At 37.9% G+C, this 14,137-nt stretch overlaps 1 pseudogene; it reads right to left on the bottom strand.

The window, feature by feature from the left end:
- Positions 1-2,528: 2,528 nt before the first annotated feature.
- LOC131327901 (laccase-7-like) lies at positions 2,529-10,776 on the bottom strand (annotated as a pseudogene).
- Between the last annotated feature and the right edge of the window lie 3,361 nt (positions 10,777-14,137).

The raw sequence follows: 14,137 nt of genomic DNA, 5'->3' as shown, positions 1-14,137 counted from the left end.
GAATCTTTACACAAGATTCAGATCAAATTTTTGCGTACGACGCTATCCGTCCCGATTAGTTTCTCCTTTTTTTGACATATATATGTTTTAAATTGACTATCCAATTTCAAAATCAATAATTAGGTTATGTAAATTTCCAAACTAATGGATCAGATTTGATTTTCTTAATAAATTAGAAACTGGAGATTGGACAAATAAATCAGGACCCATTATTTTTTTTGTCTCAATCTTGATGAGAAGAATCGAAAAAATATGAAAATATAGACTAAATTTGAAAAAAATCCTTATAAGATCCAAGAATGGGGGATTTTCAGTTAAAACGGCATATTTTTTTTAGCGGTATCTTGTGTTTTGCGGAATCAGGAGGAAGATGTGATGGAGGGTTTTTGGAGAAAGGTGTGTGGTCTAAATTTGTCCCCTAAATTTGCGTTATTCCTGTGGAAAATGGTGCATAGGATTTTGCCGGTTAAGGTGGCATGCACTGGCTAGGAGAGGTGTGGTGTGGTGCAGGAGGATGTTTGTCAAAGTGTGAGGCGGCTAGCGAGTCGGTGGAGCATGTGTTTTTTGAGTGTGAGGCGGCTAGCGAGCCGGGGGGGCGGGGGGCAAGAGCAGGATATTGGGCCTGCTGTGAAGATGGTTGTTGAAGTTGCTTGGAAGAGGGATGCGACTCAGGGAGCGGTGGCTTGGTGAGGGTGGGATTGTTCGTAATGAAAGGGTGCGGAAGGTTTTTGCGTCATCTGCACTTATGACGGAAGCGTTGGCGGTGTTTTATGCGCTTGCCTGGGCGAAGGAGAAAATTTGGGATGTGATTCATGTTTGCTCGGATAGTTTGCAGCTTGTGGCCGGGCTTCGGCGTGTGGAAGATGCTCATGTGTTGGTTCAACCGGTTTTTGTTGATATTTTGAATTTGGCTTGAAATTTTAGGTTTGTAGCTGTGTCTAAGGTCCCAAGAACTGAAGTCAAGGCTGCTCATGACTTGGCTAAATCAATAAATGTTTAATCCATATATATATGTTAAGTTTGTGTTTCTAAATAATAAAAAAAAAATCCTTTTGTCTATATATGTTTTTACTTTTTTTTTGAATTTTTTTTCTCTGTCGATACGAAAATATGATGTAACAATCTAACACGAATGAGGTACACACAATTCAATTAATTTTGGGGAACAAATCTCACCGTTCACCTGCAAGTTCCAGTTAAGCTATGTATGAATTGATAGAACACTTTTTTCAAAGAATAGATAGGACATTAATTGTCAACTGCTGTCAATATCTTATATATTCGTCCTATTTTTATAAGAATCACACTGAGTTACGCTGTCGCTATCAATTTCTAGTTTAGTCTCCTGTCCCAAGTAGAGTTGAAAAAATAACAAAAAAAGGCAAGCTAGCTACCATTACAACAGGAAAACACCACAACAGAGAAATGGAAAAACACGAGGGAATCTACCAGCACAACAGAAATTGTGGTAAACCCTACGGAAGATTTCGGGTTCGAAGCCTCAAGGTATTATCAATTCTTTTAGAGTCAGTTCATACAAAATTTAATCCGCTCTCTACGAGTACAGTGGTTGGATTGGGTTCATAAAATTAATCAAGATATGTATGAGTTGATCCGAAAATATGAGCACATCCGAAAAGCACGAGGGAGGCTATCACCAACTACTACCGGCCACCGGTTTTATGTTTACTTACAAGTCAAGTCAGTGCCCTTTGGGCATTTTTCAAACCAAAAAAAGAATAAACAAAAAAAAGCACAAGATCCGAAATCGCGTAAATTCACTTGGAAATAATTGAGGATCTGAAAAATTCATAATATTAGCTCACCCCAAGAAATACGGATCTAACATCAGGGTTCAAACAACACATATATATGTATTACATACACCCAATTGGCGGCCGATCTACTAAGGGGCCCGGCCGGACACCCCACAATATTTTTTTTCTTCATATGATACATATTTTTTTTTCAATGTAAGGGTTGTTCGAGCCAGCTTAAACGTACAGCTCGATTATTCACTTCCCCGATCGGGTTGAGGGCAGTCCATCCATACTATGGCTAGGAAATTCACAATAAATCACTCTTGCGGCCTGGTCCCAAATTAATATTTACCTTCTTGTATTTCTGGACTAATCATTCTTATTCACACAAGTTTTATATTTCATGTATGTCAATTAATTATTGAGGAAGTTTTGAACACCAATATTTTATTGGCTGACTACTTAAAGCTCTAAATACCAACTTTTTTCATTCAGGAATCATAAACTATGGCTAAAGTAAGTTTCAACTTCATTCTTTCGTAGCTCTAAGAATTAATAAATGGTAGTCCATAAAATCCAATTTCTTTTATTATCTAAATGAGATCGTGCGATAATGACGCTGCATATTTTCGAACGATATGATAGCAACAATACTTGAGATTAATTTCCATTTAGCAAAATCGTTCAAAAAAAACTTGAATGACTGGAATTATAGTCTTGAAAAATCACCGAACAAAAATTCTTTTCATAGTTTGGCCCCCTCTGATTTCATTTGTTGGCTGCATCACTGATTACACCACAAGCTACCAGGAAGAATCAAAGCAACTTAAAAATGAAAAAAAGGCCAAGAGCCAAACCGGCCAGAAAAAATAATAATTTTGTAGCTTTTATTTTTTTTCACTAATCAGCCAAAACTTTTTTTTCATGCAAAAACTTTAGTGCATAAGAGTATTGTACCTTGCACATGATACATGTCTTTCATGCACTGAAGCTTTGGCATTAACAAAAACAGATTTGGCATCATCCTCCCTCTTAGGCCCCGTTCCGAAAACGGAAATAAGTACTTATTTTTTAAGAAGGCAATTTCAAGCTCAAAAATCATTTGTTTACGTAAATAATTTTCCTATCAATATGGATCTTGTTTGATAGATCTCATTGAGATCTTTTATACGGTGAAAAAAAAATTGAAAAATAATTTTTTATTTATATTATTTTTGAGTTTGAAAATATAAAATAAGTACTTATTTTTTAAGAAGGTATTCTGGAACGGAGCCTTAGTAAATTTTCTTCTTTGCTGAGCATAAAACAAACAAAGGGGTAAATCTGGTGGAGGAGGCAAAGAAGTCGACGGTGTGGGCCCGTTCTCAACAACAAAAGCAGTGAGTAAACCCCACGGCAAGTGCACATCCAAGTGACAATGCATGAGCCATACACCTGCACTTGGCATCAAAAACCCATGATTAAGTATCCAATTCGCAATCCATATATATAAGCTATTCTCATAAAGTTAAGGACCAATTCGTTTAACATTAATTACTTCTTGTAGTTGACGTATAAAAAATAAGTGTTATTTAGAATAAAAAAAAATTCCTTAGTGAATTACTTATTGTTAGACAATCCATCACTTATAAAGCTAATGCTTCACATTCAGCAGCAATGGTATTTCTTTCGAAGGGTCTGTGGATGCTATATATATATATATATATATATATATATATTGCTGCTACTATTTCTATCGAAGGGTCAGTGAGTTAGATTACTATAAGAGGGGACCTCTGCTCCGTTAACTCGAACCCCCAACCTCACCCTCGGGACTCTAACCCAAGGGGCAAGACCACCGAGCCAAGGCACAAGTTCTAGGGGAAAAGGGGGAAAAAAAGAAGAAGAAAAGACTATGATTATCAATTTGTTGACAGTTTGCCAACTAGTTTTGTTTTTTTTCTTTTTCGGGTTCGGAGTGAAATATGGTTGGGACATAAGGTTATTTTCACTGAAGCTACTGCTCCACTTTCAACTGCAGAGGCAATGGTTAGTCATCAGTATGTATCGTAGGATTGTTGTTCTGAATAAAGTAGTATTAAAGAGTCGATTGGTTGGAGAGTTAGGTGGTGTTCCAACTGCCCAGTAAAAAGAAATTTTGAAAAAAAAAGGTTTTTTAAATTCAAAAATTATGTGTTCATGCAAATAATTTTTTTACCAATATGGATCTTGTTTGATAGATCTCATCGAGATCTTTTAAACGGTGCAAAAAAAATTAAAAAATTATTTTTCATTTTCATTATATTTAAACTTGAAAAACTTTTTTTTTCAAAATTTTTTTTTACTGCGCAGTTGGAACACCACTTTAGTTAGCTAAGGAAGTTAGTCAGTAACATGATGTTTCACGTGTTTGTGTTAGGTGATGCCTATTTATACGTACCATGTGCGCAGTTGTACTCCGATCCGTAATTAAGAAAGATCAATGATAGAATCAGATTAATTTCTTCTTCACTTAAGTAGTAATCTAGCTATTAGGGTAATTAATTACTCTGACTTAGTACTTAATTAAGCTTGGCTGGTGAGGAGAAGTGCTTATCGCTTATAATAGTTATTACTCTGACTTAGTACTTAAGTAAGTAATGAAGAGGTTCCTAATACTATTAAGTAATCACTCATTCCACTCTCAAACAAGTCCGGCCCTGAGTTTTCCGGGGCCCTAGGTGACCAACTAATTTGGGGCCCCTTCACATCTACAAATAAAATATTTTTCAAAAGATACAAATTGTCCCAAATATAAGACTTGCAAATACTTATATTGCTAGATCACAAAAATTACAATACAATAACTAATAAGTATCACTTGAACATTGCAAGACTTGCAAATATTTCTGAAGGAATAAAAAACAAGAGCATAACTCCACAAAATCACAAATCACACTGCTAATGGCTTTAACCCTATTTTCGAGCAATTAAACAAATAGTTCTCAACTTCCTGCAAGACTTGCAAATATTTCTGAATGAATAAAAAACAAGAGCAAAACTCCACAAAATCACAAATCACATTGCTGATGGCTTTAACCCTATTTTCGAGCAATTAAACAAATAGTTCTCAACTTCCCAAATGCATAAACAAATACTACTTGCAAAACACAAAAGCATAAACAAATGCCCAAAGCCCATATATGTTAGATTGATTTCTTGCCGCGAAAATCGATTCTTGTATTCACGTTTTTACCTCTTCAAAGGCAGGGGCTAAAAGTATTTTGGGGCTTTATTGGGTTAGGGCTAGCTATAAGTACGATTGTAGCTTGTAGGAGATGAAATTTGAAGGTGAGAGACAGAGAAAGACTAGAGAAGGCGAAAGGAGGGGTGAGAGTCTGAGAGACAGGGATAGACTAGAGAAGGCGAGAGGAGAAGCCGATTGGGTTGGGTGGGTTTTTTTTTTCCCTTTTGGAGTTGTCATAGGAATTTACGAATTGGGCTGAAAAATTCTTTTGGGCCTTGTTTTATAATGGGGTCTCACTCAGTTAATTTTAGGGAAAATGACGGCTCAGGACATGTTTTGATAATTTATACCCATCAAGGACAAGTTAAAAACATTTGTTAATACTGAAAATGTCCTTGACGGATATTAATTATCAAAACACGTATTTGGCCGTTATTTTCTCTTAATTTTACTTTGGTTACAAATTTAGGGCCTAAGGACTCTTAGTGTAGTATACTAACTTATAATTGGTGGGGGCCCTAATTTTGGGCCCGGGGGGGGGGGGGGGGGGGGGGGTCACCGTCTGGTGGGGCCTAGGCTCAAGGCTGGCCCTGCTCCCAAGCAGCAATGTGAAACTTTATTTTCTTAATAGTAAGAAACCAAGTGTGAGAGACAGGGATAGACTAGAGAAGGCGAGAGGAGAAGCCGATTGGGTTGGGTGGGTTTTTTTTTTCCCTTTTGGAGTTGTCATAGGAATTTACGAATTGGGCTGAAAAATTCTTTTGGGCCTTGTTTTATAATGGGGTCTCACTCAGTTAATTTTAGGGAAAATGACAGCTCAGGACATGTTTTGATAATTTATACCCATCAAGGACAAGTTAAGAACATTTGTTAATACTGAAAATGTCCTTGACGGATATTAATTATCAAAACACGTATTTGGCCGTTATTTTCTCTTAATTTTGCTTTGGTTACAAATTTAGGGCCTAAGGACTCTTAGTGTAGTATACTAACTTATAATTGGTGGGGGCCCTAATTTTGGGGCCGGGGGGGGGGGGGGGGGGGGGTCACCGTCTGGTGGGGCCTAGGCTCAAGGCTGGCCCTGCTCCCAAGCAGCAATGTGAAACTTTATTTTCTTAATATATAGTAAGAAACCAAGTGCGATATACACACACACACACACACACACACACACACACAGTCCGTCTCTCGTAAGGACCATCTCATTTTAATAAAATACGAACCTCCCTTTTCCGATTAAATTTCAATGATCCGAACCGCTCAATGTGTTCAGAACGTAATTTTAAGGATAACTATGAGAAATCAGCAAAAAAAAATGACCGGGAAGGGCTTCATCCAAACAGTTTTTTTTTATCGAACGATTCAAACAAAAACTGCTCGGATGAAACCTTTCCTGGTTTTTTTTTTTTGCCGATTTATTATGAGTACCCTTAAAATCACGTTCTGAACATATTAAGCGGCTCGGATCATCGAAATTCGATCGAAGAATGAGAGAAATGAGAACTAAAATGCGGACCACTTCATTTGAGACTGACTAAATAGTTTCATTTGTTTATTTTATTTTTATTTGCTACTACTTCCATCCCATTTTGTACTTTGCTATGTAGAGGAACTCAATTTGAAAGGGGACATGCATTCTCCCTCCAATGAGATTTCCATTATCTCCCCTTGTTCTCTATCTTGAAAACTACTTTAACGGAATTTTTTTTTTTTATCTCTTCGACTTTGACCAAAAATTCATTTTGGTCCTTCACCTTTTAATTTCGGCATAAAAATACTTCGACTTTCAAATTTTTTTCAATGTCATCTTTTAGAAGGAATCCGTTTTCTTTGAGTCCTGCTATAGGAACCAACGGCCCCGCCGGAAAGTCTCCGGCCACCGGACGGCCGATCCGAGTTGTCCAAAAATTCTATAAAAAAAAACGAGGGGGCTGACGCGGGAATCAACGGCATCCGACACCCTATTTTTCATGTATATATGTATATATTCCTAAAGGATAACATTGAAAAAAATTGAAAAGTCGACGTATTTTTATGCCGAAATTAAAAGATGAATAACCAAAATAAATTTTTGGTCAAAATCGAAGGGATATAAAAGAAATTTTCTCCTACTTTAATTACTCATGGTGAGGGTTAATTGGTGGAAACTTACCCACTTCTTCTTGGACTTTCCAAAGAGGGCAAAGAATTTTTGAATCCAAAGATGTAACACCAAGCAAACAAAATAGGACAAAGGAATTATTTAATATAACAGTACAATAAATAATTAAGTTATGGAAACTAAATCGGTCTAAAGATCCAATAGCGAAAAATATATCAGGATTATTTGTCACAAATCTAATGACGGCCCACCCTCCAACATGCACTCCAATGGTATTGCGTTTTTGTGGATTGACGAGATTGAACAATTCAGGCCCAGTTACGGAGTCATAATTGCCAAACCCTTGGGCCAAAACATAAAAGTCAAACCCGTGCAAATGTATCGGGTGGTTAATTCTCTTTCCCCACGAATGCTGTGTTCTGAAACACAATCTGAACCATAGAATTGTACTTCAAATACGTAGCCCTCGTCGACTTTGTTGTCATCACGAGCGATGCATTCAAAGCGTTGCCTGCGTCCGTGTAGTCGAACTCCAACAGTGGATTACTAGGAAAATCGGTGGTGTATATCCCACTAATATTGTAGAAAAACGCTTGTAACATCGATAACTTAGTAGGGATCTCGAAAGATTCATTGTTCATGCTCGCAGCAAATCCAAGCCCTAAAGGACTCTTACAAGTCGCATTCGATTCGCAAGAGACGAGGCCCAAGCCTTCCGTCACAAACATGTGTTTGTCGATTGTGAGTGGGACTGGCTCCCAATAAGGCCCGCTCATTAGGCTCGTCAAATTGGAATAGAATTGGAAGGCCAAAGAAGTGTCATCGAAGTTGGGTAAGGTCGGCATCAATGGGGTTGATGATGTCGCATTTTCGTACACGATAATTCCTGTGGCGTTTGTGGAATCGTATAAAGCTCCCACGCTGTTGTAGGCATGTGCCGCCATGTAATAGGAGGCTAGTTGTTGGTCGGCGGTGAGTAGTGCATCGACCGTCTAGCCAGGAGCTATGACGATGGTGTCGGTGACCATTGGGTTGGTGTAACAGGCATCCACAGCAACGACCATCATTGTTGTGGTTTGCTATCTTGAAGAGGAGCAGGGTATTGAGCACAGCGTTGATGATGCGCAAGAGATATATTTCTCCTTGTACAACTTTCAGCTTTGCCTAACCGCAGAAAAAAATCCACATACGTTAGAAAAGGAAAGTGGTTCTTAATCTTGCTAGATGATCACTAAACAATTTAATTCCCATCATTGAGTATAAACCTCATGTGTATTGGGACATATCACGTACGTATTGTTTACTTAGTATTTTGCTCCTTTGGAGTATCTTCTCATTTTAAACAAAAGTGGCCACTTGCAATTTCAAAACTGTCATTATCTTATCCATGTGAATAAATGTTTGTAATTCATTTTCTGTTAATAATAATATCAATATTATCACTCACCTTCCGATGAGCATGAATACAGATCACCAGGTTGACCGTTGATGGTGAAAGCATTGGAAATGTTTGGCCCACCACCATAGGCAAGTGCTTGGTTCTCGACGTCATAAACACTAGTATTCCACCACTCTCCTGCATGCAATTGCAATTTAATTGATCGATACTGTAAAATTTTCCAATACTTTCTTGAAATCCAAATTAAGGTGTTTATTGTGGTAGATTCAGTTAATACGTACCAGACTGGTTAATTCCGAATACATTTTTTATCCATGGAGCAATGCTACAAAACTTATGTGCATATGGATGTGAATGGATTCACCCGATTAACGTGAACCCCTCACTATTTTGTGGGAGTCACGTATGTTGAACGGTTAGGGGCACAGTATCGTCCGAATCTATGGACACACATCTATATGTGCAGACTTTCTCGTTTTTCTAATTCTAAATAAATATGAGTTACGTCCGAATCGATGGACACACATCTATATGTGCAGACTTTCTCGTTTTTCTAATTCTAAATAAATATGAGTTACATCCGCAAGGACTACGTGTTAGACTAGTTATATTATGTTTTTCTATAAAATTTGACTTGGAATAACAAGGGTTTGGAATGCACACCTAAAAGAATTGGGAATTCTTCCGAAGGTTTAGGGAATGCGTACGAGTTACCCAATCTCGGTCGAATGATTAGCGCCCCATATACAGTTGCACGAAGCCACTGGTAGTGGGTGCCACCAAAGGGTCCCTTCTTGGCCTGTGATGGTGAATTTGTATATGTATTTATTTCCAGGGAGTATCGGGTATTGGGTTACATATTCAGGCCCATCCGCCCATCCACTTTGTAGCTGAAAAATCCCGTGCCTATAAGAATATCAGGACAAATGAAGTTGTTACGACGTTAATCCTACTAAATGCTCTTCGCAGGCTGTAGGGAAGAGCTGTAGGGCTTGGTCCATGGTGCGCACAAGCTGGCCTAGGACACTCTCTATAACCCGAAAAGAAGAAGTTGAAAGAGCCAGTTGTCTATAATATTCAAATACCAGCTGGAACTATATGCCTAGTTAAATTAATTATAGTCAAGGGCGGTAAATAATTCAAATAGTCATAGACTCCTGATACTTACCAATGAATGGTAATGTTGTAGGGAGATTAGAAAGCCCTTCATTCACAGCGGTGATGACAGTCAGGTGATAGTTAGATTTCCCACCTGAAGGGGGTGGGTGCATTCACAGCGGTGATGACTTGTTCTTGGCACAGTCGGGTGATAATTAGATTTCCCACCTGAAGGGGGGGGGGGGGGGGGGGGGGCGGCATTCACAGCGGTGATGACTTGTTCTTGGCACAGTCAGGTGATAATTAGATTTCCCACCTGAAGAGGGGGGGGCGGGGGGGCGCGGCATTCACAGCGGTGATGACTTGTTCTTGGCACAGTCGGGTGATAATTAGATTTCCCACCTGAAGGGGGGGGAAGGAAATCATTTTATAAGAAACTTACTGACTGTATTGATCATTACATTTCCAAACATGCCTAAATGCGTGTATAATATGCATGTGTGTGTTAATATGTACTCCCTCCGTCCCAATTTACTCGTTCCAATTTTATTTTAACTGGATAAAAAAATTAGTAATATTTTTAAAATGGTAGTAAATTTTATATTCAATATGGATCTTATTTGATAGATCTCAATTTGTTCAATAATACAATGTTTTCAAAATCATCTAAAACATTATAAATTACAAGTTATAATCAATTGAAAAATGGCACGAACTCCCAAAAATGACAATTAAATTGGGACGGAGGTATTTGTCTGTGTCTGATATTTTGGAAGAAAATAAAAGTACTACACAACTACTCGCTACATTTCCCTCTTGCTGTTTCCTTTAAAAGTGTATTTTCCGGAATTTGAAAGTGTATTCGCTGGCTAAATATTTTTCAAAAAAATGTCTTCCAATCCAATACATTTCTAGTCGCAAAATCATATCTCAAGATTCGTATGCTCCAAGATTTTCACTTTGCGACTATAAACAAACTTGCATTGAAGACACAAGATCGATTTCTTAATTATTATGATTTAAAAACACTTTACATCAAATAAAATAAATAAAAACGAAGAACGAGGGAATGAGAAATTACAAGAATTAAAAATAAAGCCAAAAGTGATTGGATTTACATGAAAGCAATGCTCAACGATTTCAGCAGAGGCCACTGAAGAACAATAAGCCGAAAGGGCCAAAGCAAATCCCAACAGCAACATAGGGCGTCCCATGTATGGGAAAATCAAACAATCTAATTAACTTGTACGCCAAAATCGAAGCAAGAGAGGTGTTTATATATTTAGAGGTTGTAAACTACCAAGAAAAAACCTAAGTTATTTGAACGAGCTAGCATATGGGCGCCCTGCATTTTGGGAGTTCTTTTAATAATGTAAATTTTGTAAATATATGGTTTAAAATCGGAAGACATCATAGTATTTATCAAGAAATTTACTTGCTCTTCATTCGGGTATGTAATTAATATTGAGTACTCCCGGTGTATACTCTCTCACCTCTCACATAACATATGGGTCCCGTGTAGACCCCAAATGTTACGTGAGGGGAAGGAGTATACACCGAAAGTATTGAATAATTTTCCCTTCATTTCGGCATGGACTTTACTTGTTAAACATAACTCCTATAGACAGACTATTGAGAGAGCGTTTTAACTGTGAATCATGTGAAATATCCATAACGCAAATGAATGGGTGAATAACTTATGAGGGATGGATGACATCTATGTAGCACAGACACGTACGGACACCGAAGTTCTTAATTAAAGCACGGAGACATCGACATGGCGGGAGAAAGACATTCACGTGTGTGTGTGTGTCGGGGAGTGATTTTCACACTCCACAAATTGTTAACCACATTTTAAAGGGGAGTGCGAAAATCAAAACCATATTGATACGGCCTGTATAATAGAAACGCCATGCGACGGGTCACATACGTATTTCGGCATGTCCCCATATCTCGACACATAATTGGATGATCAATAAGCTAGTTAGCATTTGCATTGGGGGGGGGGGGATTCTATTCTGGTTTTTGAGGAATTTTTTCATTGTGTTTGCCTTGTCGGTTTTATTCCTGATGACGGCACTGAATGTTAATAGAGACGACGAATGCTGCAATAGACCACATTTTGAAACTCTCTAATGTGTGACAAAAGCATTTTGATCATAATCTGGCATTGTAGAGAGAGAGAGAGAGATGAATATGTTATTTGACCTCAATGCATGCATTGTGATTAAAGAACGACATCTTTTTTGCTGTTCAAAAAAAAAATAGATAAAAAGAATGTCAGGTTTGATCCGCAAAAAAAGTACTATAACTAGCAACGTTGGGCGATTTCAAAAAAATACTCTACATTTCTTTCTAAATGCTAACTAAGCTAGTCAACGATTGGCCAATCTTAGCTAGAATGTTTCACCACATAATCTCGAACTTAGTATTAGAAATATTGCATTTAAAAATTTGGACCGAGTTTCATGTTTGTATATATACTACTGTACATAAGTCTCAGATCTCTTTTCATCGCAAATAATATTAGAGAGAGAGAGAGAGAGAGAGAGAGAGAGAGAGAGAGAGGGGGGGGGACCAGGTCTGCCAAGGATTAGGAAATTCACCAGCCCAGCTGTCTAAGCACAGGCAGTGATTTGTTTGATAGCCAGAGTCAGTAATCTCAAACTAAAAAATGTATTAACGAGGTTTGACAATAACACATGTTAGACCTACAGTATTTGATGATTTGTTTGATAGTATTATAGTAGTAACTAGGTTTTCTTTTTGGGTGAATCCCACATGCCTCCCATGTTGTTTGTCTTCAACACAATACCTCCCTCACCTTTTGAAAATCACAGTGACCTCCCTTGTCAGCAGAGGGGCGGGAGCTATGTTGTGACCCTGTCTCCCTGAGCTCTCCGAGTTTTTTAATCTTTTATATTGTATATATATATATATATATATATATATATATATATATATATATATCTGATTTTGAATATTGTTCATAATTATTCGTGTATAGCTACTTATAATCTTAAAAATTTTGGTTTGATTTAATTTAATAAAAACCAGTTATTTTATATTTTCATTTCTCAATTTCTTCCATATGCTTACTGCCACAACCTCGCCTTCAAATATAACGTTGAGAAAATCCCAAGCGTAGGGCTAGATCGTCGGTAGCATAGTAAACCGGTAAGACCGGGATCGTACCACAGGAAATTCGGAAATAGCTTAATCGGATTGTTGGTGTTGAATGGTGGATTTTGGCGTTTAAGACAGCCAACTTGATTTTTTGCTTTAAACGGTGAAAATGTTAAAAACGAAAGACTAGAAATGAGATTAACTTTTAAAAGAGGCAAGTCTAGGGATTGTCTATCCCTTAACAAAGGCATTTACTGGTTCTCAATTATAACTCAGGCAAGGGTCACGACCGCGTGCTCTCGCCCGGAAGATTTAACTTTAAAAGATTACGTTTATCGTAACGTGTGATTTGCCGGAGACGAGCTAACTTGTTTCTAACATTTATCAATACCATAGGAGGCCACGAGCCCTCGATAAAGCACTTGCCAAGACTGCTTGGCTAAACGCCTTACCAAGGAGTTAACACCCCTTTGTTTAGACCAAAAATGCAAGTTAAGCTCTATTCCGAAAAGTCTTGCTTTTAAGCTCGAGGGCTTGAGAACCAAGTAACCACCTAAGTCCTCGGGAAAGATTACCCTGAGACTTAGCCTATCGACTACTCGCACATAGCTAAAGCATAAAAAAAGCATAAAAACGAGACATGATTTTTAACCGATAAAAACGAAAACAAACTTAATATTATAAAGGATCTAATCCGTACGAACAACTTTAATAAACGAGAAAACAATAAACGATAAAGACTTACTTGAGTTCTAAGGAAATTACACTTGAAAAAACTTAAAGAGCATTAATAGAGGAAACACTAAAATTAATAATGTGCTAGCTATCAAAAGAGGGAGATGAAGCCCCTATTTATACAAAATGGGTTTCGCTCTCATCAAATATTTAGAAAGCATACCAATAAAGGCAACTCTTCCAAAAGTGAAAAGTCCAGAAAGCAACAAATATCTAGTCGAAGACTCTTGGTATCGATACGGATTAAGCAAAGTATCGATACCACGCTGCTAAGTTGAAAAGGGCTATTTCCCCGTAGTGATCCCGTATCGATACGGATTAAGGCCGTATCGATACAACCTTTTCTGATCTCCCACTAAACAAACGTGTATTGATACAGCTTAAAGCTGTATCGATACGGGAAGCTTATCTCCAGGTCTTAAGGCCAGCCTCTCAGACTTGACACCCGACGCCTCAACGGCTTGCCCAACGCCTCACGCCTTCGCTCTTAGGCCATCCTGGCAGAAGTGCCACCGGGCTCGGATACTTGAACTTTCTTGAGAATTAGGCTCGTGATCAAAATACGCCTTTTGAGGGCATTTTATCTGAAACACTTAACAAACTACCTTACGAGTAAAATCACATAAAAACGATGACAATAAATAAAAACGCCACAAGCTGGGGAACTTTTAACACCACGATCTTACAATCTTAGGTGCTAATCACCATACATA

Source organism: Rhododendron vialii, chromosome 5a (assembly GCF_030253575.1).
Source record: "Rhododendron vialii isolate Sample 1 chromosome 5a, ASM3025357v1".
Lineage (NCBI taxonomy): Eukaryota > Viridiplantae > Streptophyta > Magnoliopsida > Ericales > Ericaceae > Rhododendron > Rhododendron vialii.
Note: the sequence above shows the minus strand (reverse complement) of the source record. Positions and strands in the feature narration are given on the sequence as shown.